Source organism: Nematolebias whitei, chromosome 10, assembly GCF_014905685.2.
Source record: "Nematolebias whitei isolate Nwh7 chromosome 10, NemWhi1, whole genome shotgun sequence".
NCBI lineage: Eukaryota > Metazoa > Chordata > Actinopteri > Cyprinodontiformes > Rivulidae > Nematolebias > Nematolebias whitei.
Window position 1 is genome coordinate 21,655,821 of NC_056507.1, and position 25,941 is coordinate 21,681,761.

Sequence of the window (25,941 nt, forward strand, 5' to 3'; positions counted from 1 at the left end):
AACCTTTTTAGTAACACTTATTTAGGACAGCAAACAGATATTACTTATAAAAGTCATGGTTTAATTAGTTTTCTGAGCAATTTATAGCTCCCAGAGGAGAGGTTAGGATATTCCAAGACCATTAAAGCCATTTATAGGTTAAACAGCTCAGTTTCAATTTTTTTTTTAGCATATTAGTGAGAGAGAAGGGCTTTTTCGACACCCTGGCAGTCAGACAGTGTATTCATGTCTTTTAAAAGTAAATAGTAAAATTAAACTCTTATTTGGACTCATAAAATACAAACACGTTCTGTTCTGATAGACACATTCCTCCGCTTCAGATAATTTCCATATTCATCCTGGAAATTTCAGTGCTACACTAATATACATCTCACAAACGTTTTCACTGTGCCGAACACATAAAGTCTTCTTTCTTTTCATCTGCATTCATTCAGCTTCTAATTTAGTCCATCAAGTGTAAAATTTCAATTTCAACATCCTGAAGCTGTATCTTGAAATCTGATATAATCGCATCATCATCCAAATGGAAACTGGCAAAGTACTCTAAATTTTATATTCTGCTTTTTATTTTTGTTCATTTTTTACATTTAGATTATTTGCAAGTGAAATTGTTTGCATTTTTGCTTAAAAATAATTTCAATTCAATGCAAAAATACTTTATTAATTTGATGTCTGCAGGAAATCCTATCAAAAAGACTGTATTTTTTCTGTAACTGTGAGATCAGAATTTTTGTCCTATTGTCAGATGTCTTCATATAACAGTTTTAATACTAATCAAGTTGTTTTAAAGGTATTTCTATTTAGTTTTCTTACCAATAAATCCTTTAAACTTGTTTATTTTATTGCTATTTTAATATGTATATGGTACTTAAGGTTTTCAAATGTATATAGAAATCTCTCATTTGCTTTTCTCACCTGTACTACACACATTTTAACACAAAAAGCACAACTTATTCTCCTTGCACGTGCAGACTATGATTATAATTTGCTGCAATAACCTTTAATCTTTCTGAAGAGTTGCTGTGCTGCATTCGTCAAAACTCTAAAAGTTAAAATAACTTCAATCATCTGCTCAAAACTAAAGGAGAGAGCAGTGTTGCACTACAGCTTTATTGTCAGACTTGTTGCAGTCTGTAACTTTACATTGCAGGGTTCTTCAGCCTCTAGTGGCTGAAATGAACATTCAATCCTTTTACCAAATTTCTCAAATCCCACATTTAAATACTGAGACTTGATCATTTCTCCGTTCGCCTGTCTCTAAGCTTCTATTTTCCCTTATTACATGGCCACTTTGTGCTATTTTTATCAATTTACTGTTATTACAGTGTTTAAAATATTTGATCATTTAGCAGACAGTAAACAAACAACTACTTTCAGATGTTGGATTAGTCTTTTCTCTGACTCTAAGTCCCTTGATTAAAGTCATAAAACCCCACATGAGGGCTGTCTGTGTCTCTGGTTTGGGAGAATTAGTGTATCTTAGCAATAAAGCAGACTAAAATTAGTTAATCTCTCCTTTCTTCGTCATTCTTCCAGCTGTCTCAAACCCCAACCCCAGACCTGAGCTTTCCTAACCTACAATGAAGGCAGCTCATAACGTTAAGTACTGTTTAGTGGACCTGTGTAAATTTGACACTATTATACCACAGAGAGGGTCTATGTAGGTGTTAATGTTAGTGTGAAGGATTGCCAGAGATCTGTATAATCCCTGTTTACTTTATTATGTGCAGCCCAAAAGGGAAAAAAGTGGCCTTTTTCCTACATCACTTCCATCCACCTTCTCTTTTTTGTGATATTTCACTCTTTCCTGCAAACTTTTACCTGCTTTGTGATGTTTTTGATAAGTATAAGTGTCATCCTCTGTTAATAATGTGCTTATTTGTGTTGAGCATTCAAGAAACTACAGGTGTTATCCCATGATGGGCATGTGTCATTTTGTTTTAGTTTAGCTCAAAAATATCCAATAAACTCGTGTTTCATCGGTTTGTGTCGAACAGTTTAAAACCACGTTTAAATTAAAGTTTTTATTTTTGTTTTTTACTTTAGTCTAATTTTTTTTCAGTCTTCCTTTCTGTTCCAAAACCCAGTTTAAATTGGCAGAGCTGGTAGCGCTCAGTTTGCATGTGGTGGCACTGGGGGCAGGGTGCAGAGCCTGCCTGCCTGAGGCGACGGTACCCAGCCCCTTATAATTACAGACAGTAAACAGCTAATGCTTTTAGGCCCATTTTACCCCCATTTGATGGGGAGAGAGTTCACTCTGTCGCATGAGGAGAAAGCAGAGGAGATGATGACAAGGAGGAGAAGGACACTTTGAGGAAGGACAGGAGTTTTCAGATTTATTCGGGGTGTTGACTGTGGAAACAGCTTGCAAAAAGCTGGTGTAAAGTTACGTTTATAGATGCACACACACACACACACACTTGAGTAACAGTCTTTTGATGTGATATTTCTTACAGTAAGTTTTAATTAGACCTTCCAACCATCTCTGGTTGAACAAGCCTTTTTTCCTTCAGCTTTATTCTCTGAAACTTTATAATTGATCGTGTGTCTCCGTCTGTCTGGGGTTTTCTTTCTGTCTTCCTGTCTGTCTCCTCACCCTCACACCTCAACAATATTTCCTTGTTCCAAATTTAATTTTCCTTCTTCTGTTCCCCCACCTCGTTGTTTCACTTTAACGTTCTCAGCTGCAGCTTCTCTCACTGTCACTCACATCTCATACCTATAATTTCATTCTGTCATGCTTCACTGGCAGAACTACTGAGCAGAAACAAGTCAGAGACGATATAATTAATGTAAAACTCCTCGTAACAGTTTGTGGATGGAGTTATATGTGCTGGCTCTCTGTTTCTCCAACTCCTGTGTCCCTCTCTGCCTTTCCACTACACACACTGGCAGGCGGTGGGATAGGAGGAGTTTTTCTTTCCTTCTTTCTTTCTTTTTTTTTTTTTTTTTTTTTTTTTTTGTCTTTTGGCAGTCTGATCACCCTCTCTTGGTCGGGACAGGCCCTGGAGCGTGCTACTGCCTGGGAGCATGGAAGGGAAACCAGGAGGTAGTGGAGAAGGAGGAGGGAGACCAAGAGGGGTGGAGGCGTGGTTTGTGCTGGTAATGAAGTCTTCTCTTTTCATCCTCAGAAGGCAGAGTGAGAGCAGACGGGCCTGGATCTGCGCTGCTCCACAGCCCTCTGTCTGTGAAACGTGTTGAAAGCTGCTCCGCTCTGCGCCGCCTATGACTCCCAGCTCCTGTCGACTCCAGCTGAGAGACACAAAAAGAGACCGAGACTTAAGGAAACGGCTACAATCATGAGTCTTCTGCCTGTGTCGGCTTCACAGAGTCACTCTTGAGGTAAGAGTTCCTCACTTGCTGCTCCTGTGATTCTCCCTAATGGAGCCCTGCTTCACTGTCTGTCTGGGTTGATTGTTGTGGGGGGTGGGGGCTGGGGGCTGACCTGTTTAGGTCCCTCCCACTTTCAGGATGCATGTGTTGGTGTTATTGTTTGTGTTTGTTTGTGTGTGCTCATGTGAGCACGCACAAATGACCATACTTTATCATTATAACCGGTGAAGCAACGAACAGCAGAAAGTTGACATCAATAAATTGCCATCTCTTGAAATAATGAAGAGTTGAATAAAATGGGAAATTTACTGACAAAAGTTAGCAAAGTCATTTCAATGCAATTTAGGCTTCAGCTCCATACAGCCACACACAAGTTCCATGAAGAGGGTTGTCTAAAAGCAACTACTTCATATTAATTTTAATTTTATTAGCTTTTTATTATCTGACTGTATGATTGTTTTATTATGTGTATTGTACAGCACTTTGGTCCTGTGGGTGTTTAAGGGGCTCTATAAATAAAGTGGGTATGGTGTGGTTTGGTATGGTATGGTGTGGTGTGGTTTGGTGTGGCATGGTATGGTATGGTTTGGTGTGGTATGGTGTGGTATGGTATGGTATGGTGTGGTGTGGCATGGTATGGTATGGTGTGGTGTGGCATGGTATGGTATGGTATGGTGTGATGTGGCATGGTGTGGTATGGTGCGGTGTGGCATGGTGGAGTGTGGTGTGGTGTGGTATGGTTTGGTGTGGCATGGTATGGTTTGGTGTGGTATGGTGTGGTGTGGTATGGTATGGTATGGTATGGTATGGTTTGGTGTGGCATGGTTTGGTGTGTTGTGGTATGGTATGGTGTGGCATGGTATGGTGTGGCATGGTATGGTGTGGTGTGGCATGGTATGGTTTGGTGTGGTATGGTTTGGTGTGGTATGGTGTGGTGTGGTATGGTATGGTATGGTATGGTATGGTATGGTAATTTACAATGAAGGTGGATGTTAGTGCAGCAACAGTCAATCCAAATTGGAACAGCCAGTGGGAGAGTTTGTTGCAGCTATCTTCTTCTCTCTAGTTATCCCAGATGGTGATGTAAATCTAACTATACTATTTTATTAAAAAATTAAAACAGTAAATTTCTGGAGATTATGCTAAATCCATACAAGAACAGGAGACACTACAATCTACCTGTCACTCATAAATCCCACTCCAATAATGTTACAGACCAAACCCACATCAAGGGTCAAAATAAAGCTTGATAAGGACTGACCTACTTTTTTGTGCCAGCTTGAAATGGTTACTTTAAAATTTGTAGTTTTCTTCAACTCTGTTGGCTTTTTGTTTCTTTTCCTGAGGTTCTCATTTGGTTGGAAACCAGAGAGTGAAATCATAGAGTCGCTGTGGCAAACTTAAACTCAATTTTCCTGCACAAAGCTTTATTTCCCAGGTTTGTTGCCAAGTTTGTGTGGCACTCGCAGGGTTCAAATTATTGTATTTGACTGTGCAACCTTTGGAGAAAGATTAGGCCTAAAGTTAAAAGTTTATCAGATATATTCTTTCTTCAGAAAGTTCTTTAGTTTCTCTGTGTAGTTTTATTTTAAAAAAATCCCCAAACTTATTTTTGACAGTTTTTCTTCCGCTGGAAGTTGTACCTCTGTGGTTGCTTGTTTAATTGGGTTATTTGTTTCGTTGAGGCTATTTTTTCTTTTTGTTAGTGTCATTTCCTTGGCAGTCTATTCCCATAAATGTTAGGACTCTTTAAGGCAACATGGAGACAAATTTTGTTTGGTTGTTACAACTAAGAATCAGTTATTTATTCCATAATTAGGGACTTCAGCATCCAGGTCTGTATGAAAAATGTGTTCTCTCATTCTTGGTTTGGATAAGTGTTAATTTACAGCGTGATATACTGTAGGTTTTAACGAGGTGTTAATTGTTGTACATTGTGGTAGAGTTCATTTGCACTGTTGATTTCTGTTGAAAGCAGATGGATGCAGCAGGCTACTGGGGCTCATCTCTGTAAATATAATCGACAAGAAGCATCTGCAGTCCAGTGACGCCAGGCTTTGAAGTGATTTCAGTGGATCCATCCTCCTCCCCGCTGGGCAATTCAGATCCGGCCTGTAACTCGCTCATTTTTATCCACATTCCCTGGGAAATCAATCCATCTGTATTCTTTTCCTCACCTCCTTCTTGATCCTTTTTCACCCAACGGGTTGTTACCCCTCAGTGAGGCCTTCAGTTCCTATCAACACCTCCTGGATTCTCATAGACCGTTTTCCTATGGTTTTATCCTCCAACCTCACGACTTTGACATGCTTCAGGGGAATGTGTCTTTCCGATACCTCCACCCGCCCCCATCCCAAAAGAAAGAAAAGTACAAAAAATAAAAAATAAAAGCCAAAGCGACTTTCCACTACTTTCTGCTGGACCATGAGAGTTATGGTTTCCCAAATGTACAGGAGCTGGGCTTAATTGAAAAAACACAAGCAGGGTCTGCCATGAAGGAGACGGTCCTTGTGTCACTGCGGAGCTGTGTGAATGTACTTTCCAGAGCAGGCGAGGGGAAGAGAAGGAGAAAGAAAAATACAAACAGAGCATGAGATGGAGGACAGACAGAAGGCTGAGGCAAATAAAATTAGGAAATGAAAGTGTGGAAAATCAAGTAGATGTAGACGCAAAGGAGACAAATCATCAAGTTTTAAGTGATAGGAAAATGGAGAGCAGCATGTTAGGACCCCCAGTTTGGCTTAATTTAGTTTCTTATGGGAGTTTGTATAAAATGGGATTTCAGTGGAAGAATGGCAGAAAGAGACCATCGTAAATCATTGGGCCCCGAAGGGAAACTACAGTAAAACCTGCTTGATTGCAGCCTAGCCAACAGCAGTATCTCTCCCATGATTTTCTCAACAGGGAGTCCTCATTACGTTTAACCTTAATGATTCCTAATGAAGCAGTCAGCTTACAGAGCAGATTCTACAGAACAACCAGAGCTTCGTTTCCCATATAGACGATGCTGTACATGTCTTATCAGTGTTGTTATCTTTGACTGTGCCTGCTGCAACTGTTTCTCCTTGGTCCCCTCACCCTCTCTGGTGTGTTTGTGTGTCTGCCCCCATATGGTGATGATAGAGGCCCTACCATTGGTTCTGATGGTACATTTGTCACACACATGTTTGCCAGCAGCTGCTGTTGCCAGGGCTTCACAGGAAAGCATCTTCTGTTGACTTCCTCGCTGGGTGGCTCATTTGTTTGTGAGGGTACCATGACTTCTGACCCCGCCACCACCTCCTGTTTCTGACACTACCAATTAATTTAACTCAACGCAGCTTCAGGCATTCCCACCACCGCCCAACGTTTCAACACCGCACTCGTCCATGATTGCTAACAGAGAGAAATGTGAGGACAGAAAGTACTTTTCTATCTGCTGAATCTTTGTCATGATTGCTGGATGACTTCATTTTTTTTAAATTGTGTGGAAAATGTGTAAAAAGACAGATGACAGACAAGTGTTAGCATTTAAAGTCACATACCAGTACATACATTTTAGTAGCTATTATGGGAACTTGATTTTAAATTTGTAATATTCGTGCCCACTGTCATGGAAGATGGGGAAACAATACTATCTCTTGTGTGTGTTTGTCTTTGTGTTCCTTTGTTAGTAAAATATCTCATGAACCACAGGAAATAATTTTAACAAACTTTTAAAATGATATCCTTAGATATACATCTACAACTAATTACCTTTTGGACTCATACAACCGGATTCAAGACGTCCATCGCAGCTAAATGATAAAACACAAAAAAACTTGGCTGCATTTTTATATTTTCTAATGACCTTAGAAAACACAAAAATGACTATATTTGAGTCCATATGACATATATTGAGCTAAAAGACTGTGTGGCAGTAGCCAAGAGTCATCCCTAACACATACTCTGAGCACTAACTGGTCACAGAAGAACTTCGTTTAAAATGTTGGTGTGCAAGGAAGTGGGCGAACAGCATTCCACCAAGGAGCGCTAGTTGAATTTAGCAATTAATTAACCCAACAGCACAGATTTAATGACCGCTCAGTTTAAAAGTTACAAGTTAGTTAAACCTAAAATGAGCCTCATTCCGGCTCTGAGGCTTGATAATTATCTGCAGGTACTGTTCACACAGGAGTAATATAGTTACATAACACTGAGGATGTTGTTCATCACTAAATTCCCACGTTAAATGACGGCGTCTTGACCTTTGACCTCGCTCATTCTCTTCTATCTGAGCTGACTTCAGTGAACTCTGATAGTCAAAGCTGTGAGGACAATTTCAACTTCTATATTTGATTAGATATTAGATTTTATTTGAAAACTCTGATGAGTAAATCAAGTTGTGTGTAAATATGATTTAGGATAATTAGCTTGTCTAACTGTAGCTAAAGCATGTAATCCTTAACTATTTTTTTTTTTGACATTTTTCTTGGAGTCTTGAGTGTAAATTGGCAGCTGGACAAGATTTGTTACATCAGATAAAGCCAGTCATCTTGAAGTCATGGCAGTCTTTTGCATTTATTTTATTTTTTGCCTAGTTTGACATCTGATCTGATGTGATCCAATTTTTCTTCCATACGTTTTTTGGCTCAATTCTCATCCTGCAGTTTTCAAGCTATTTCAACAATTCATATATCAAAATGTTCAGCTCTTTCAGGACAATCCTGCTGTGACTTTTGGTATTGGTGCAACTTTAGCTTTTTGTTCTGGTTCAGCTTCTTTCACCTTCCTTGGGCAAATGAAACTTTTTTTCAGCTACTTTCAGCTTATTTCAGCTCTTTTTTTCAGCTGTTTTGTGCTCCTTTCAGAATCTTTCTGCTAATTTCAACATTTTTGTGCTTCTTCTAACTTCTTTCTGCTAACTTCAACATTTTTGTGCTTCTTCTAACTTCTTTCTGCTAATTTCAACATTTTTTGTGCTTCTTCTAACTTCTTTCTGCTAACTTCAACATTTTTGTGCTTCTTCTAACTTCTTTCTGCTAATTTCAGCTTGTTAAGCTCCTTTCATCTTATTTTTGCAAGTTTCAGCATTTTCTGCTATTTCAGCTAATATTTAACTGTTCTTGTGCTAATTTTAGCTTTTTCAGCTAATTCCGCTTTTTTTGCACTCATTTCAAACTTTTTCAGCCTAATTCAGTAAAAATGTGCTCTCTCCACTTCCTTCTGGTAATTTAAGCTTCTTTCTTGCCTTTTTAGCTACTTTTCAAATGTGTTTTTGCTAATTTCAGCTTTTTTCTGATAATTTCTACTTTTTTGTGCTCATTTCTGCTTCTTTAAGCCTAACTGGCACAATTGTGGTTTTTTTGCTTATTTAAGCTTATTCTAGAATTTCAGCTTAACTTTTTAGCATGTTTTAACTCATTTCAGCTGTTTCAGATAAATTCAAGTTTTCCGTGATAATTTCTGCTACTTTTAGTCTAATTAACTTCTTCATGCCAGTTTCAGCTTATGATCATTTCAGCTTTTTATTCTAGTTTCAGCGTTTTCTGCTATTTCAGCCACTATTTAGCTGTTATGCTAATTTTTGCATTTTCAGCTGTAGTGAGTCCACATTTTTGAGCTCTTTCTGCTTCCTTCTTGTAGGTTATCTTCTTTCTGCCTTTTCTGCTACTTTTCAGCAATCTCTTGCTAATTTCAGCTTTTTTATATATTTTTTATCTAATTCCCTAATTTTTGTGCTCTTTTCTACTTATTTAAACCTAATCCAGGAAATATGTGTTCTTTCTGCTTTCTTATGATAAAGTAGGCTTAGTCTTCCGTTTTAGCTACATTTCAGCATGGTTTTTTTTTTTTGGTTGCTAATTTCAGCAGTTTTTCAGCAAGTTCTTCTGCAATAAGCATTCACACTGCATTTTCACAAGAAATGCAATTTCTCTAGTTTGTTAGTAAGTTTGTGTCACATATACACACACAGGATTACAGTGTGCACAGTGTGATTTATCAAGAAAAGGATAAAAATAAACAAGAATTTATAGCATGTCGTTAACCTAAATGGTATGCTTGTGGTAGCCACCTAGTCTGTTTGTTTGAAAACTACTAATCCTCCTCCTCCTGTCAATCTGATAAATTCCAGACTATGTCTAAAAGTGATGGGAAAAACATTTGGATGCTTTCATTTGCCTGATATCCCCATTAAAATGTGAGCTTTAAACCTCTTTTTGCATTTGGTCCTCTGAATCTGTTATTTAGCTGTAAAGCAAAGGACAGCAAAACCCATAGTAAAATGATGTGCAGCATTAGGTTATTTTTATTTTCAATCATTAGGATTGTTATTAGGCAGCACGGTGGCGCAACTGGTAGAGCTGCTGCCTCTCAGCGAGCAGGTCCCTGGTTCAAACCCCGGTCCAGGGGCCTTTCTGGGTGGAGTTTGCATGTTCTCTCCGTGCATGTGTGGGTTTTCTCCGGGTACTCCGGTTTCCTCCCACAGTCCAAAAACATGCATGTTAGGCTGATTGGTAACTCTAAAATTGCCCCTAGGTGTGAGTGAGAGAGTGAATGGTTGTTTGTCTCGTTTGTCTCTATGTGGCCCTGTGATGGACTTGCGACCCGTCCAGGGTGTACCCCGCCCCTCGCACAGTGATTGCTGGACATGGGCACCAGCGACCCCCGTGACCCAAAATGGAATAAACGGGTAAAGAAAATGGATGGATGGATGGATGGATTGTTATTAGTAATAATTGTTTTATTATTGTCAATAATCCCAAAGTTCATGTTCAATAATCCAGCTATAAATCCAACAATGTTCAGTCAGGTCATCTGGAAGAAAACATTTTGCTTCAGTTTGGTCTGGTGGCTCCTCAGACTGAAGAAGTCTTTCAGATGAAGGACGAAACGTCTCAGCAACAAAAGAAACCATCCAGATGACCTTATTGTCTAGAATATGAATGTTGGAAAAAACAACAACATTGTACATACCTGATATAATTGTCATATTTCAAACTAAAAAAATCTGAGAAAAAAACATTTCAGCTTTTCCCAAGTGACATTTGTAAATGTTTTATTTTTTCTTGGTTAAATATACATTGCAGCTTTAGCTCCTTTTCAGACTTACTATCAAATTATCTACTAAAGTCTGACAGAACTCCTGTAGCATTTAACCATGAACATTTGCCATAATGAGAATACTTTGAAATGTAAAATGCATCATGCAGACCGTGGGAATGATCGCTCTCCGTCCTCCTCGTTTCATTTTTTTTAATTTTGAAAACACAAGTTTGAATTGGTTACTCTTCAATGTTAGCATAAACCCAACGCCACCAAGAGGAAGCTGAAAGCCTAGAATGATCTTACCTGTCGCGCATCTAAATTATTGACCTCGAGTTGTAAATAACAGCCTGCTGAGATTTGCTCCCAGTCATTAAAACTATGAGAACCTTCCAGTTAGATTTTTTTTTACAAATGGATCCATTAGAAGGCCAAACCTCAGTTTTATAGTCCTTGTAATTTTCTGCTAAATTTGTATATGTAATTAAAGAGATGTCTCCTTGATTCAAAATGTAAATGTTATGTGTAACTGTTTAAAACAGTTAAATCTCTGATGATGTAGCAGCATGACATTTTTCTGTTTTAGTTCTGATTGCTGTGTTGTACAAATGAACTTTTAGGGACAAAATGTAGCATAATGCTAATTAAACTGTTGTTTTTCTTCCTATTCCTGTATTTTCTGTTAAAGTGAAAGTTCAGCTGTGTTCAGGTGGAGTTCTGTGGAAAGGTTAGAAACAATTAATATCTTACCTGTTGTAGACAACTATTTGAATGACCTCTATTTGGAGAAATAGTTTTGTTCTGATCCAGTTGATGTGCTAACAGCAAGTCTGAATGGAACCAAAGTGAGTTGGTGTCATTGAACAATAGTGTTTAAACCTGTTCATCACAACCAGTTTCACATTACCCAATAATTTAAATGGATACTGCGGTTATTTGAAAGTGTAAAAAAGTATAACAGCTAGCTGTAGCACTTCCTGGGGCCCTTCCAGCAATAATATTATAAGATTTTCCTGAATATTTGTGCAATTTAAAACTGACTGTGTTTTAAAGGTTAATAAACCAGAGGCTGTGAAATATTTAGGATTGTATTTGCTTTAAGAAGACAGCAATCCACTCCAATCTTGCCCCCCAGATTAGCTGTTAGCTCATCAGTCTGGTCAAAGTTAAACTCTTTTGCTCTAAATTGAGCTCATTCATAGAGTTACCTACAGCAGGTAAGATGTTTATTTTTTAGAACCTTTCCACAGAACCCCTCTTTAAAAGATATCTATTGAGGGACCTGCTAAATTTAGCCTGTTTTATTGTATAAAAGCTGCAGTACAGATGAGGTGAACTGGAAGGGCAACAATCACAGCATTTAACATTAAGACAGGCCCATAACTGAACTGCTCGAGCTCCCGTCTTTGTCTTTTTCAGATTAAATCTGCTGCAACTGTAACTTTTCAGCTTATTACCACACTTTAATAAGCTCAGCATCATTATCTGCTGCACGGTCCATCCTCTTAGTGTCCCAGTCGTGTTTAGCGGCAGCCTTACTAACAAACTTCGCAGTCTACACAGAACTTCAGGCCTGAACACGAGCTTTAGTGTCTGAAAATGAACATTCTTAGCTCAGTTATGCTGTATGTAAAACACATATGTCTCCCAGGATCCATGTCATATTTTTCTCTTCCACTTCTACACCCTCTTCTTTAAGCGGGACACATTCTGCATATTTTCCATCATACCCTATATTTCAGTTCAGCAGGTCACGCTTTCACTCAGCGGGGCTCCCACACAAATCTTCTGACTAATATATATGTGTGTTATTATACTGTATGCATGTGTGTAAGGCTGCACATTTTACATATCCTCCACTGAGAGTTCAAATGTCTGTCAGACTGTGGGCGGTGCACTGCGTGTCCACTGACAAATAACTGCTGGATCAGTCTTTGTGTGTTTATTAGACCCTTTGTCCAATAGGCAAAAAACTGTCCTGGGTTTCTGCAGTCTCTGATTGTTTTTGACACTAACAACATGAACGGACTTTCAAGGGAAACGTCCGAGTTCATTAAAAATCGTTTCTGCTGAAACTTGGAGATAGAACTGCAAGTTATTTTGCCACAATAGAAAATAAGAGGAATGATTGATGTGGGTTTGAAGGGAACGTTATTAAAAGCTGACAGGCTCAAGGTGACTTTCAGTGTTTACGTCTGTAGTTCTGACACATGTCTTTGGTGGAAGGAATGAAGGGAATCACCAGTTAATTACAGGTGAGACACGTCTCCAGATGCTTTGGCCTAGTTCTGAGAGCTAAGCTGCTTCAGGTTCACCTTTCAGTTTCAACTCCTTTTTGCTGCATTCCTTCTCCCTCCTACATTGTGCTCCAGATGTGGCATTGTTTTGGACGTTTATTTTAGGCTTGGGCTGGTAGACCTGAGCACAGCCTGATGTCATGCTCTATTTAAAGAAAAGCAGGGAGAACTGGGTGGAAACGAACGCGTTGTGGTTTCACATCAAAGCTTCTGTCTACGACTTACTGATGACTGTCATCCATGGTCCCAGCGTTCTGGGTCACGGACCGATGACCACATTCATTTCAGCCGCTGACAGACGAGTTATTTTGAAAAAAGTTCAGAGAGAACCAAGTTTTTTGTTATTTTTTAAAAAATTTTGCAAAAGTCAGAAACTTTTAGGTTTTGACCTTTATCTTATAACATGCATAATTCAGAGAAATAAGTATGGTCATTTTGGAAATGTTTTCATTTCTTTGACAGCATCACTGCATTTCATAACTGGTTATGGTTCAAGTGAGAGAAAGCCTGGTAACCAGAATGGAATTAAAGGCCTAGCATTCATATTGCCCACCACCTTTCGTGGCAGAAATTTAAACTGAAATCATCTCATACTGACAAGGGACAAAAAAATATATATGTTTTGGTCAAAGCTTGAAATTACTTTGTTAGCAATCTCATGAAAAATGTGAATGTTGTGTTGGTTCTATCATGGGGATGACTATCAGCTACTACCACTGCAAGTTTATCTCAATGCCTGTAGAATTGACTGAGGTTTAGCAGTTTTTGTGTAAGCTAAGGTGAAGTTGTCACTAAAATCTATCAAATGGTTCTCAATAAACAGACAGTGTGGAGTCTAGAAGTTAATACCAATTTTTTAAGCAATAAAGAATGAAATAATAATTTGTCTTTGATGTATTAGATATACAGGTACAACTAAAAAAAATTAGATATCATGGAAAAAGTTCTTCTATTGTTATTTTATTTTGGTCAGTGATTTCATAAAGTGAAACTCGTATTACATACATTTATTACACATGAGTGAAATATTTCAAGCCTTCATTTCTTGTAATTTTGATGATTATGGTTAATAAATAATGAAAAAACAAAATTCAGTGTCTCAGAATACTGGAATATTATATAGCCAGCTTTTTGCACCTTTGTCAGTGTGGGCAGGAGCCAAGTCCTGCTGGAAAATGAAATCATCATCTCCATAAAGCTGGTGAGCAGAAGGAAGCATGAAGTCTCTAAAATGTCCTGGTGGATGCTGCGTGGACTGAGTCAGAGAACACAGTGGACCAACACCAGCAGAGGACATGGAGCCAAACCATCACCGACTGTGGAAACTTCACTCTGGACTTCAAGCAACGTGGACTCTGGTCCTCTTCACTCTTCCTCCAGACTCTGGGACCTTGATTTACAAATGACATGAACATTAACTTTCATCTGAAAGGAGGATGTTGGACCACTGAGCAACAGTCCAGTTCTTCTCTTCAGCCAGGTGAGACGGCTCTGATGCCTCTGGTTCAGGAGTGACTGGACTTGTGGAATGAGACATTTGCAGCTCATGTCTAGGAGTTAATCATCTGATCAGGGTGTGACACCAGGAGTTTACAATACTGAACCTCTTCACAATATTCAAATTTTCTGAGACACTGAATCTTTTATTTTTTATTATTATCTGTCAGCCATATTCATCAAAATTACAAGAAATAAAGGCTTGAAATATTTCACTATGTGTAATAAATGTATGTAACATGAGTTTCACTTTCTGAAATGACTGACAAAAAAAAAATGTCACGATATTTTAATTTTCAAACGCTCTCTGTATATGTTGCATGTCTCAGCTGTTTTCCATTTTAAATACAAATTCACACATTGATTTTTTTTTTTTTTAGCTTTAGGGGATGGAAAAGCAGTCCTCTTTGGAGACTGAGCTCCTTGTTCATTGACACTGTCTATGTGCTGGAGACTCAGCAGCAGCTTATTATCAGCCTCTACTGTCAGATTCCCCATAGGAGCTCTGCCTCCAGTACTGTTTGGTTTTCAAACACATGTATTTGTCAGGTCCGCTGCAGCGTCCCTGGTTCAAATAGCTCAAAGTTCTAAACCCTCTGAATATTTCCGGGTCAAATGGGCATGTTTACTAGATTCTCTCAACTCTCTCTCTTTACTCCTTGGTGTTTGACAAAGGAGTTCACAGTGGCTTCTTGGCCTTTTTTGCAGCAGTTAAAAGTTGGAAAGAATGTCACGAAGCTGCAGCAGACGACTGGTATATTTCCATTCATTCAATCCCTCGTAGTCACACGCTTGCAGATGACGAAAAAGAGGAACGTTGCATTTGGATACTATAGTCGTTGGTCAATAAATCTCATGGCATCTCAAAAACTTACTTCACTTCCTGAAATCCATTGTGGGTTGTTTTTTTTTTCCCAAAGCATTGCTCCTAAAACACACAAGAGAAGTACAGATTCATTCAGGTTAAAAGTTGAAACTGTCATCCAGTAAAAACAGTGACCTGAATGTTTTTAAAAGCTTTGCTTGCTTCACCTGCATGGCATGACAGATTTCAGAAACCAGGTAAGCTGTCCATTTGTTCTCCCCCATGTTTGTCTTACATCCATCTTCTTCATTCCAGGAATACTTAAGCAGCTCCACTTTACTGCACAATTGGAGTTTTTTTCCATTTTTTTCAGCTCGCATATATATTTTTTTGTTTTTGTATTATTTTAAGAGCTATACATGAAGGCAGATGTTTCTGTCTCATAAAATGTGTGTCTGTGGGTGCCTTTCTCTCTGGATCCAAAGTTAAATGCCACTGTGGGGAACTTCAAAGGCATGTTTACAGTTCTTCATGTGCAGACACAGAGGCAGAGTTTTGGATAATATATATTTACTTCACTATATGAACATAAACAATAAAAGGCCTAGCATTCCTTAAAAAAATGCATATCGCCTTTCATGTCAGTTTAAGATTATAATTGTCTTGTGTTGAGAAATGTCAGAATGACAAAGTTGTAGCAATTTTGGTCAAACCTTGAACGCAGCTTTATGCTCAGTGTCATGTGATGTCGCTAGATGTCCCACCCAAAGTATGTGCTGTTAATGACTCTCAGCTACTACCACACCAACCTCAGTAAAACTGAAGTTATAGACATTTTTGTGTTATGATGCTAACCCTAATGTTGATTAGCTGTGACAGCCAACTTGGATTGAGTATAAAAGTTAATTAGTTGCAGATATAAATACATTAATGTAAAGTATGTTGGGAAACTTTCATTAAAATCCATCCTGTGGTTCATGAGATATTTGGCTAACAGACAAATAGGGTTGACTCAAACACTTTCTTCTAAAGTTTTACGCAAATATTTTACATAATGTGTAGCACTGGGAGTACCGGTATGTGTTGTTAACGACTCTCAAATACAAATACCCAATTGTAGCACGGTATTTTTTAAACTGACTAAATTATAGCCATTTTTGTGTTATCAAATTTCAGTCGGCTGTGTAAGCCATATTGAATGAGTTTTACTTTGAAGGTTAATCTGTTGTAGAGACACATACAAGGAATATTGCCTAAAGGTTTCAGTCAAATCTGTGCAGTGGGCGATGAAATATTTTGCTAACAGACGAACAGAGTTGATCTTAAGTAGTTTTAAACAAAGGTCTTGCACAATCTGTTAACAAACAAATCGAGTGTTGAAAATCAGACTTGGCTACTATCACTCCAAATTTTAGGCCTCATTCATAATAGTCAAATCATCATACTAAAGTTTGTGAGCTCTTGTTTGCTTCAGATAAACCCTCACGAAGGTCTCACTCTTGTGCACGAGTCGTTTGTCTGGCTGCTGTCCAGCGCAGCACCTAGAGTTTCCTGCGGCTGCACGAGGCCAAATATTACACACCGTGAGATGATAACAGCTTACCCCAGGGGTCAGGAGGTCAAGCACATAGATGATCACTGCTTCCGCTTTAGATACTGTTTATGAGTGCGTGTATACACACCGTGCAGTCTGTCAGACAGTTGTATACACCCCACACCCAGGCTGAAGCTCACACAGCTGCCACAGCCAAACATTCACACAGTCTGTTTTAGGAACGGGGGGAGGACTCAGGGTGTGTGTCTATGTATATCATATTGTGTGGACCTAAATATATTCACACAGTCCAATTGTGGGGACTTTTTTGTGGGCAATAGGTCCCCGTCATATAAATTATGACGTCTCAGAGCGAAAACCTGAAGTAACTGTAAGGTTTGGGGTTGAGCAGGTGGTGATTATGGTCAGGGTTAGTTAGGGTGAGGGTTACGTCTCCCAGAAATGAATCAATGGAATCTCCTCTGGAGTAAAGGACGTGCAAACAACAAAGTGTCTGTGTGTGAGTGTGTGGCCTAGGCATTGCTTGTGTGTGTGTGTGTGTGTGTGGGGGGGGGGGGGGGGGCATTTGTGAACTTGTTTAACTTAACTAATATTCCACTGACACACACTTCAACTCTAGCATAAACACACACAATCATGAGCATAGAGTCTGACCTCGATGCTAACAGAATGTTCCACATCGTTCTGCCTCCTCCTCTATCTTTGATCGATGACCGCCTCAAGTTCTTCCTAAAAAGCTTTAACATTTGCAGGATGCTGTGCATGCTGAAGTATAGTTTGACGCAGTTTTTCCAGGAAACATAGAAGTTTTACTAAAGGCCTAAGTACTCTGTGAACAGAATGCGCAGTTTTTTTTCTCAAAAACTGACTTTTCATGGGCAATGAATGAACTTGTTTTCATAAAGCTAAAACAGGTGGCAGGGCTGTGGAAACTGAGGTGCAGATGGAAGTAGTGACTGGGCGGGGTAATGACAAAACATAAAACAATGGATTTAAACATTATCATTTACTGTGGAAGTGTCATATTCGCTGAAAAGTCTCTTAATTTGTCTGCTACTTCTATTTGTGTGTACATATGAGGTGCTCTTGTGTGTGTGTGTGTGTGGGGGGGGGGGGGGGGGTTAAATCACAGATCCCCCCCCTTATCATTTGGCTCTGAGACCCTTCTTGTTTGCTCTGGTGATGGACCAACTAGCAGATGAGGTCAGGCAGGAATCCCCGTGGACTATGATATTTGCAGATGACATTGTGATCTGTGATGAGAACAGGGAACAGGTGGAAGAGAACTTGAAGAGGTGGAGGTATGCACTTGAAAGTATAGGAATGAAAGTCAGCCGTAGTAAGACAGAGTACATGTGTGAATGAGAGGGAGGTCTGTGGAACAGTGAAACTACAAGGAGCAGAGGTCACAAAGGTGCAGGACTTAAAGTTCTTGGATTCCACTGTCCAAGAAAATTGAGAGTGTGGTAAAGAGATGAAAAAGAGAGTCCAGGAAGGATGGAGTGGATGGAGAGAAAAGTTTCAGGAGTGATTTGTGACATGAGTGGCAGCAAAGGTCAAAGGAAAAATTTACAAGACAGTGGTGAGACCAGCTATGTTGTATGGTTTGGAGACAGAGACATTGACAAGAAGACAGGAGAAAGAACTGGAAGTGGCAGAAATGAAGATTTTGAGGTTCTCCTTAGGAGTGACAAGGATGGATAAGATTAGGAATGAGATCATCAGAGGTACAGCACAGGTTGAACAACTGGGAGATAAAGTTAGAGAGACCAGGCTGAGATGGTTTGAACATGTCCAGAGAAGGGACAGTGGGTTTATTGGTAGAAGGATGTTAGAAATGCAGCTGCCAGGAAAAAGATAAAGAGAAAGTAGAATGCAGTTAGAGAGGACATGGAGGTAGTTGGAGTGAGGACAGAGGATGCAGAGGACAGAGTGAGATGGAGGAGGATGACTCACTGTGGCGTCCCCTGAAGAGGGAAAAGCCACAAGAAGAAGAAAAAGACCATCAGCTGCTGTCTGTTAAAGAAATCATTGCATGAACATCTACTGCTGATTTCCTTTTGAAATCATCCCAATTCAAGGTGGCTAATCAACATTAGCCAACACAATAAAATGTCTAGAGCTCAATCATTTTAACAGGAATGGAGCTAATTTGATGTGGTAGCCACTGAGAGTCATTCACAAACAGTACTCTGAGTGTGACATCTCGTGATATCGTGAGACTGTATTATTTCCGAGGTTTGACCAAAATGGTCAATTCTGTCATTTCTCAGAGAAATGATCTGTGAGATGATCTCAGTCTAAAACACTGAGTGAAAGGCGATACGCATTCCTTCAAAGAATGCTAGATCTTTAATTTAAGAACGTTTTACTCCTAGAGAGACGTTACGTTCAGGCTTATCTGCGGCCGTCTCCATGTGTGTATTTAAGCTCACTTACATGTGCTTTTGTTTAAATTGCTCTTTGTGGTTTCTATTTCTTGGTTTTATTTCTGTAGCATAAAGCCAATGCCACCCCTCAAGAGTCAGCCTCAGCACAGTAGTGTATATCTCATTTCCGTGTTTGCATGTAACCCTTAACTGCCTGGCAGACAGAAGAAAAGGACTTTCTATGTGAACCATATGTGATTGCTGATGCAGATGGGAAATGTTAAAGCAGCAGACAAGTTAAAGAGTCTGGCTTCATCTGCCAATCTCTTTCACTCTCCTTCGAACGTCAGACATCAGACTGACAGTCTGTGAGATGTTAGCAGGTCCTAGACACCCGCCGAGGAAGTAAATGACTTCTGATTCTGGAGATAGGAGTCGTTTTACTTTGGATTGGACTTGTAGGTTTTCTCTGAAGTCACAAGAGCAATTTTTTTTATATTGCAAAAAATATGCTCATGATTTCTGTCATTTTATGCTTCTCAATATTATTTTTTGTGAGCTTGCCATCGGAAGATCGCCAGTTTGATCCTCCAGACCAACAAGATCAAAATGTGGGTGGGAAAGGTGAAGCACCCATGCCTGCCTCCACCCTCATTTGCCCCGCTCTGGGCCCTTGAGCAAGGCCCTCCCTTAACCTCACCATCTGCTCCCCCAGGCACCCTAGTTGGCAGCTCCCTGCTCCACACAGAGGGCTGTGGCAGCTCAGTGATCTGTGGTTGCGTCAGGAAGGGCATCCGGCGTTAAAACAAATGCCAACTCTTCGTGCGAGTTAATGGCGATCCTTGAGGAATGGAGCAGCCAAAAGAAGAAGAAAGAAAAAAAAAAACTATTCTCTCTAGCTATGTTTGGTGGAAATTAAATTATTTTCCAGTCTAATTCTTACAAAAGCCCTCATATTTATTTTAAACTTCTTAATTCTGTTTAAGTCTACAGTAAACTGAAACCTTTACTGAATAAGATTTATGAGTTGATGTACTGTACGGCTAAGTTAGGGATGAAGATAGTTATAGCATAATATGAGCCACTATGTAAAGCCCAAAATATGCTTCAGCATCAGATCAACGTAAAACCTGTGGCATAATCATGTGCCTACATTAAATCTGACTTTTACCTTAGTGGTAGTTCAAATTGTTAAAGAGTAAATTATCTGAATAGTACATATTCACAAGGCGCACTATTGTAAAATGTAAATTTTCGGGGGGTCCTATAGCCCAGGGGAACCGAGAGGCCAGCCGAGTCTGGGTGGACGGATCAGATGGCCAGGTTCATCGTATCTGCTGTGGGACAGACCTTTACAAAAGACCCTTCCTGCTTACAGCCATCAGTATATAACATCTCTTAATGAAACGAGTATAATGAGTTACAACAACATTTAATTTCCCTTTGGGGATGAATAAAGTATTTTTGAATTGAACTGAATTTGAAATGGCTGGAACAAACTCGAGCTTTGCAATAGTACCACCTCAATAGCAGCAATAAGCAACAATAAATGTTTTCTGCCTGCAGCTTTTTCCTTATTTTTAAACCTGTCACTCTAGTTTCATACACTTCAGTTTCTCTGATGTTTTTTTCTGAATTTCTGTGTTGCATAGTTTCAGTAAAATAAAATTCAACATTTGTTCAAACGTCACACTCCCAATAAATTAAAGTTAAATCCAGCACCTTAACATTTTTTATTTACTAAAGTAGAATTATAAACCTAGCTACCAAGAAAAGCTGTGACACCGATACATATAGAGAAATGAAAATGCATTGGTGTAGACTACTTATACTCCCTTATTGTTGTTACATGAATATAATGCTGAAGTATAAAATGAACAATTTGCACTAAACTTAGATTGTGTTGTTCCTCTCATTATGTGACGCAAATACGGTTTTAAAAATACACATTTGGATCACCTGCCCCTCGTTAGTCAGTAAACAAGATGCAGCAAACTGTGGCAGCAAACAAGGACATCATCGTTGCAACAATGTAGTTTGATCTGGTTATGAAAAACGTCACAAGACTATTAAGTACGAGAAAACTCAAATGGATTAGGATTATGGAAGGTATCCACACACACAAAGCTAAAAGTGACTTCATCTGAGTGACTTAAAAGTAGGAAGAGTTGCTTTGTTATACCCTTCAGATTTCTTGTTATGGTAGAAGAGTTTAATGAGCAGATTATCACCAGGATCACAAAGGATTTACTATTTTCACTTTTATTCAAGAAGCCTAAACACTTCAAAGTAGCTTAGCTGTCTTACTGACAGAGATGTACACCAGGGAGAGGGGAATCCCCTGCTTCACTATCAACAAAGAGCACTAATATTGCCTTTTTCACTGCCTCTACTTCTGAAAAGTCTTTTTCCCTCTTCTTCCCACCTTTGGCACTATTTCTTCCTTGTCCTGACTTTGCTGACATGCATGTAGGGGGAATCTACCTGTGGTCTCAACTCCTTCTATACATTTTAAATCCTCATGGCTCTGAGAAACCCTGTCCTGCCACTGTGGTCTAAGCACCTCCTACAATTATGGCACTCTCACAGGAAAGCAGCTTTGAATCAAGAAGTGCATCTCTCAGGTTTCTTGTTAACTATGGCAAAGACTGGGAGTCCGCCAGCCCTGTCATTGGGCTTTTTGTCAGGGGTACTTGTGTGTACTTTGCTTGTGAAACAACTTGCTTGGCCTCTGCTACTCTTTTTCATGGAAGAAAAATGACCATTATTGCTGACATTTTGTTTTCCGTGGGTTTCGTGAAGGGGAGAGATGAAGGATAAAGAGAGAGCGAGGGTGGCAGTATTTTGGTGGAGAAGTTGGATTTTGGTTGGAGAGCTGCTTCTCTCATCAGCACCATATGCTTTGGATAAAGTAACTTATCCCACATAGATATTTTTACATGCAATTAACAATTAGCTCCGATGTGTTCCATGTTTTCTGACTGCAGCTCCTAAATAGGCTCGAGGAGGAACAATTTGAAGTGGTTTGATGCAGTGCCACTCTCCAAAGTGTTTTGTGATTAGACTTCATTTGGTCCTTGGGTTTGTCTTTATCACTTTACGCTCTATTTTTTTTCTTCTTCTTTTTTTACTAGTTCACTGCCTTTACTCTTTGTGAGAATATTTTGAAAGTTCATGAGTAAAAAAAGTCTTTGATCAGCCTCTCATAGTAGTCAAGGAGAGCACTTCAAACACCGCTGTCTGTCAGACGCTTTAAATCCCAGAGCTTGATCTATGATTTTACCACGTTGTTTGTTTTCAAAAGAGTTTCCAGGCATGGCCATTGATTTGGTTTTGCTGTGAGACATTGAGAACCTTTCAGTTGAACTACGTTGTGTCTCTTGACATTCACAACCTAACACACGGCTTTACGTTTTGAAGTCATGGACCGTGAGCGAGTTTTAATGAAAGATTTCCTGCGTGGTCCCTGCCAGGCCTGCTACCACGCAATAGCTCTCGCTCCTTAAGAAGTTTCTCCTTCAAATTAAGGGTGAAGGAAAATGTACATTTCTAAAAACAGAATATTTTCAAAGAAATTGGCCCAGTTTCAAGAAAAGCAACAGGAGCTAGAGCCGACTTCAGACCCTGGTATGGGTCAATGAGGGCAAGACTAGTAAAAACCCGGAAGACCGTGTCTCCCTCTTTGAACTTCACCAGTCCAGCCCAGAGATGATGTGATCCACATGGTGTGTGTGCATGTGTGTGTGCTTGTAGTTACAGAGATAGGCGGAACAAGTCCGCCTCGGATTTGGGTTCAAGACAGGAGAACACTGAAGTGAGAACACCCGTCACCTCCTGGATAAATCTTTAGCCTAATTTCCAGAGATGTGATACAGATGTGTGATGTGTATATGTTTAGTTCCCATTTAAAAATGTACAAGTCACCATCAAGTTTAAAACAGCTGTGCTGGTGAGGAGAAGGTCATGCGAGGAGAGCTGCAGTACCGATGTAATGATGGATCAGGCTTGTTTTCCTGCAGCAGATGTGTGTTTTCTGACAGCTTGTTTTTTCTCTCTTGTTGCTTGATTTGTGTCAAGAGCCTAAACTCACCCGTTTCATGGTGTACAGACGGAACAGAGCAGCCCCCACAGGCAGAGGAAAGAGTTCAGTCTGTCAAATGATGTCAGTGTTTGGAGAGGATGAGTGTGACGGTGGTGGTGGGGGGACAGATGAGTCTGGGAAGAGAAGAGTTTGTGTGGGGGAGGCAACAAGTAATCCCCCACAGAGATGCTAAACTCCATTACAGACAGTGAGAGAGAGGAAGGGAACTTTTTACAAGGTTGAAGGAAAAAAAAGTTCCACTTTTAATCTGTGCGCAATCTAAAAATAGCTTCCCCTTTCTGTCTACTGCCCACTGAGGCAGGCTTGTTAAAACGTCTGTCTCTGAAAGGGAGTGTCAAAGAGCTGCGGAGGACTAAACAAAAAGAAGAGTCAAGACGAGAGGGAGGGATTGAAATGAAAAATGTGCTCGTCTGGGAGGGTAGTAACAGCAAAATAGGTGAGAGCCCCAGGACCAAGTGAATCTTCAAAAAATTAACAATAAATTCATTAGGCTCAATCTGAGAGAGTCCTTCAAAGCTGCACCAATCAACCAGCTGGATCCAGCTCAGCGCTCTTACACATCCTCTGTGTTTGACCTCAAGGTTTATGTTAGTGTTGGTGCTGCAATAAAAGCACCTGGTGCTCAGTAATGTGAAATAACAGAGGAGCTTTAGGGCCCTTTGGCATGGTCCAAACTCACCACACATCCAGTGATTCACTCACATACCAAACCCATTCTTCAGATGCCTCTATCTGAAGAATGGGTTTGCATCATCCTCATCTGTTACTGTTATGTTGTTCTTTTCCCCTTAACTACCAGGGAAATGAGTGGAAGGAGACGGTGTTTGCTTTTAGTAGGATTAGGTGATTTGTACCAAAGATTAAGAACCATCTAACAATGGATGAGAAGTTCCAGAAATACTAGACACTGTCTCTGCAATTTGTAGACGTTTCCCTCGGAAACAAAAACAATCCTTGACTTTCTTACGACTAACAGTCATCTCTCCTCATGGTGGAGGACTTCTTCTGTCTGCTTACAATTTTTTGATTATTTTGCAACCATTTTCCACTCCAGACCTCTTGAAGTTGTTTTTCAAAGACAGTGTACAAATGTTGCCTTTAAATGACAGTGAGCCAGACTTCAGCAAAAAATCATTAATGACTGATAACAAACATGAAACTTCAAACAAATGTCTGCTGATGACACTATCATCCAGGAACTTGTCACTGTAGCAAATAAAAATTTACAAGCAGTTTTCCGATGCCCCCCGTAACTGAGGGATTTAAATAATTAATTTTGGCTGTTTTTGAGATTGTTTTTTTGGACTGAAATGAAGAGAGGAATGTAAGTAATCCTTAATGTTTTGGTGCAAAATATTTAAGTGGGTATGAGTTGCACTGTGTATAAGAAGAGAGGTTGGTTTTTCTTTTGCTTGTCTGAGGTGATGCAGAGTGATGGATCCTGATGAGTGGAGGGAGAAATTGTATCCACTACCAGGCAGAACCAGGGGTTTGCCAATGGTGGCCTTGATCACCATAGATGGCAGCTGTCTTCTTACATTTTGACATGACAAATTTTCAATAGGGACCTTCCTTATGCATAGATGCAGCCACAAACCAAAATGGAAATTGGCACCATTCCTATTTTCCTAATTATCCAGCTCACAATGTTTACATATATTCATATAAGGTGGTAGCCATCTTAGATTGTGACAAGCAAATTTTCGATAGGGACCTTCCTTATGCCTAGATCATAGGTCTGCAACCTGCGGCTCTGGAGCCACATACGGCTCTTTGGTCCCTCTGTAGCATCTCTTTCAAGCTTTGACCAATACTAACATAAAACTGAATTTTATTGGTTGTTATACAAACAACAAAAAAGTACTAGTTTTAGCTGTTTTCCTGTTTTTTTATTTTGCAAATACTCAAACTTTTTTACTTTATTTCCATACTTATTTTTTCCACAATTAAAAAAATCACATAGGTCTGCATAGTTCATATTGTTTTTATTTTAAAAAATATCCTCCCCCCCTTAAAAGAATCTGGACTTTTTATTTGCCTTAATTTGTTGAAATATCAATAAATATTAAAAATCATTTGATCTTTTTAACTTTATAATGTCACCCCTACTGGCCACAAACGTGTACTCCAGCAAACCTAAGGTGGCCCATGTGACACCAGTTGATAATCACAGTTGTAGCAGGTTGTTATGGATCTGGACACATTTAATATATTGAAAGAAGGTTTAAAAATAGCTCTTTTGATCATAAAGGATGCAGACCCCTGTCCTAGATGCAGCCACAAACCAAAATAGAAGTTGGTGCCTCACTTTTTTTTTTTTTTTTTTGAAGGTATTTGCTCACAAGATGGATGGATGGTATTTCCAATTCCCCTCTTCATTCTGCGATGGAGGACAAAAAGACAAACTTGAAGCAAAGGGAAGCATAGTGAAAATAATCACTTAACCCATATTTACAAATTATAAACACACGGAGTCAACCTGATCTAAAATGACCGCCACAGCTAATCAACTTTAGCAAACACAAGCGTTAATATCTCAGTCAGATTTAGAATTACTGAGCTAAAGTTTGGTGTGGTAGTAGCTAAGAGTCATCCTCAACACATACTTTAAAGGTTAGCATTCTATAAGATTTTTATTAAATCTATTAAGGTGGTCAGCAAAATACTTTCCTACTTACATTTAGCTATAGTTTCCTTCCAAGGAGCCAGACATTCTTGTAATGTTTCTAAAGTGGTCTTAATAGCTTTCCAGCCTTTCTAAAGGTCTTTTAAAATATTCTTCAGGCTTTGGCCGATTTTCACTCATTTTCCACCTGTTCTTTGTGCCTGACCATGACAGCATGTTGTGTGCTGTGTGCTAAAAGAGAAGGAGGAAGGTGGACAAGTCAATCACAAATTTTTTTTACACATAAACAAATAACATAAAAAGAAAGATAAATATACATTTTGAAATGGCTGAGAAAATTGCTATTCTTTTG

At 39.3% G+C, this 25,941-nt stretch overlaps 1 long non-coding RNA gene across 1 annotated transcript; it reads right to left on the reverse strand.

The window, feature by feature from the left end:
* Positions 1 to 2,442: 2,442 nt before the first annotated feature.
* Positions 2,443 to 16,564, reverse strand: LOC119416246. Its single transcript, XR_005187081.1, has 3 exons — positions 16,541 to 16,564; positions 15,008 to 15,060; positions 2,443 to 3,252 (listed from the first exon to the last, which is right to left on the reverse strand). It is a non-coding gene; the product is annotated as an uncharacterized LOC119416246 (long non-coding RNA).
* Positions 16,565 to 25,941: the final 9,377 nt, after the last annotated feature.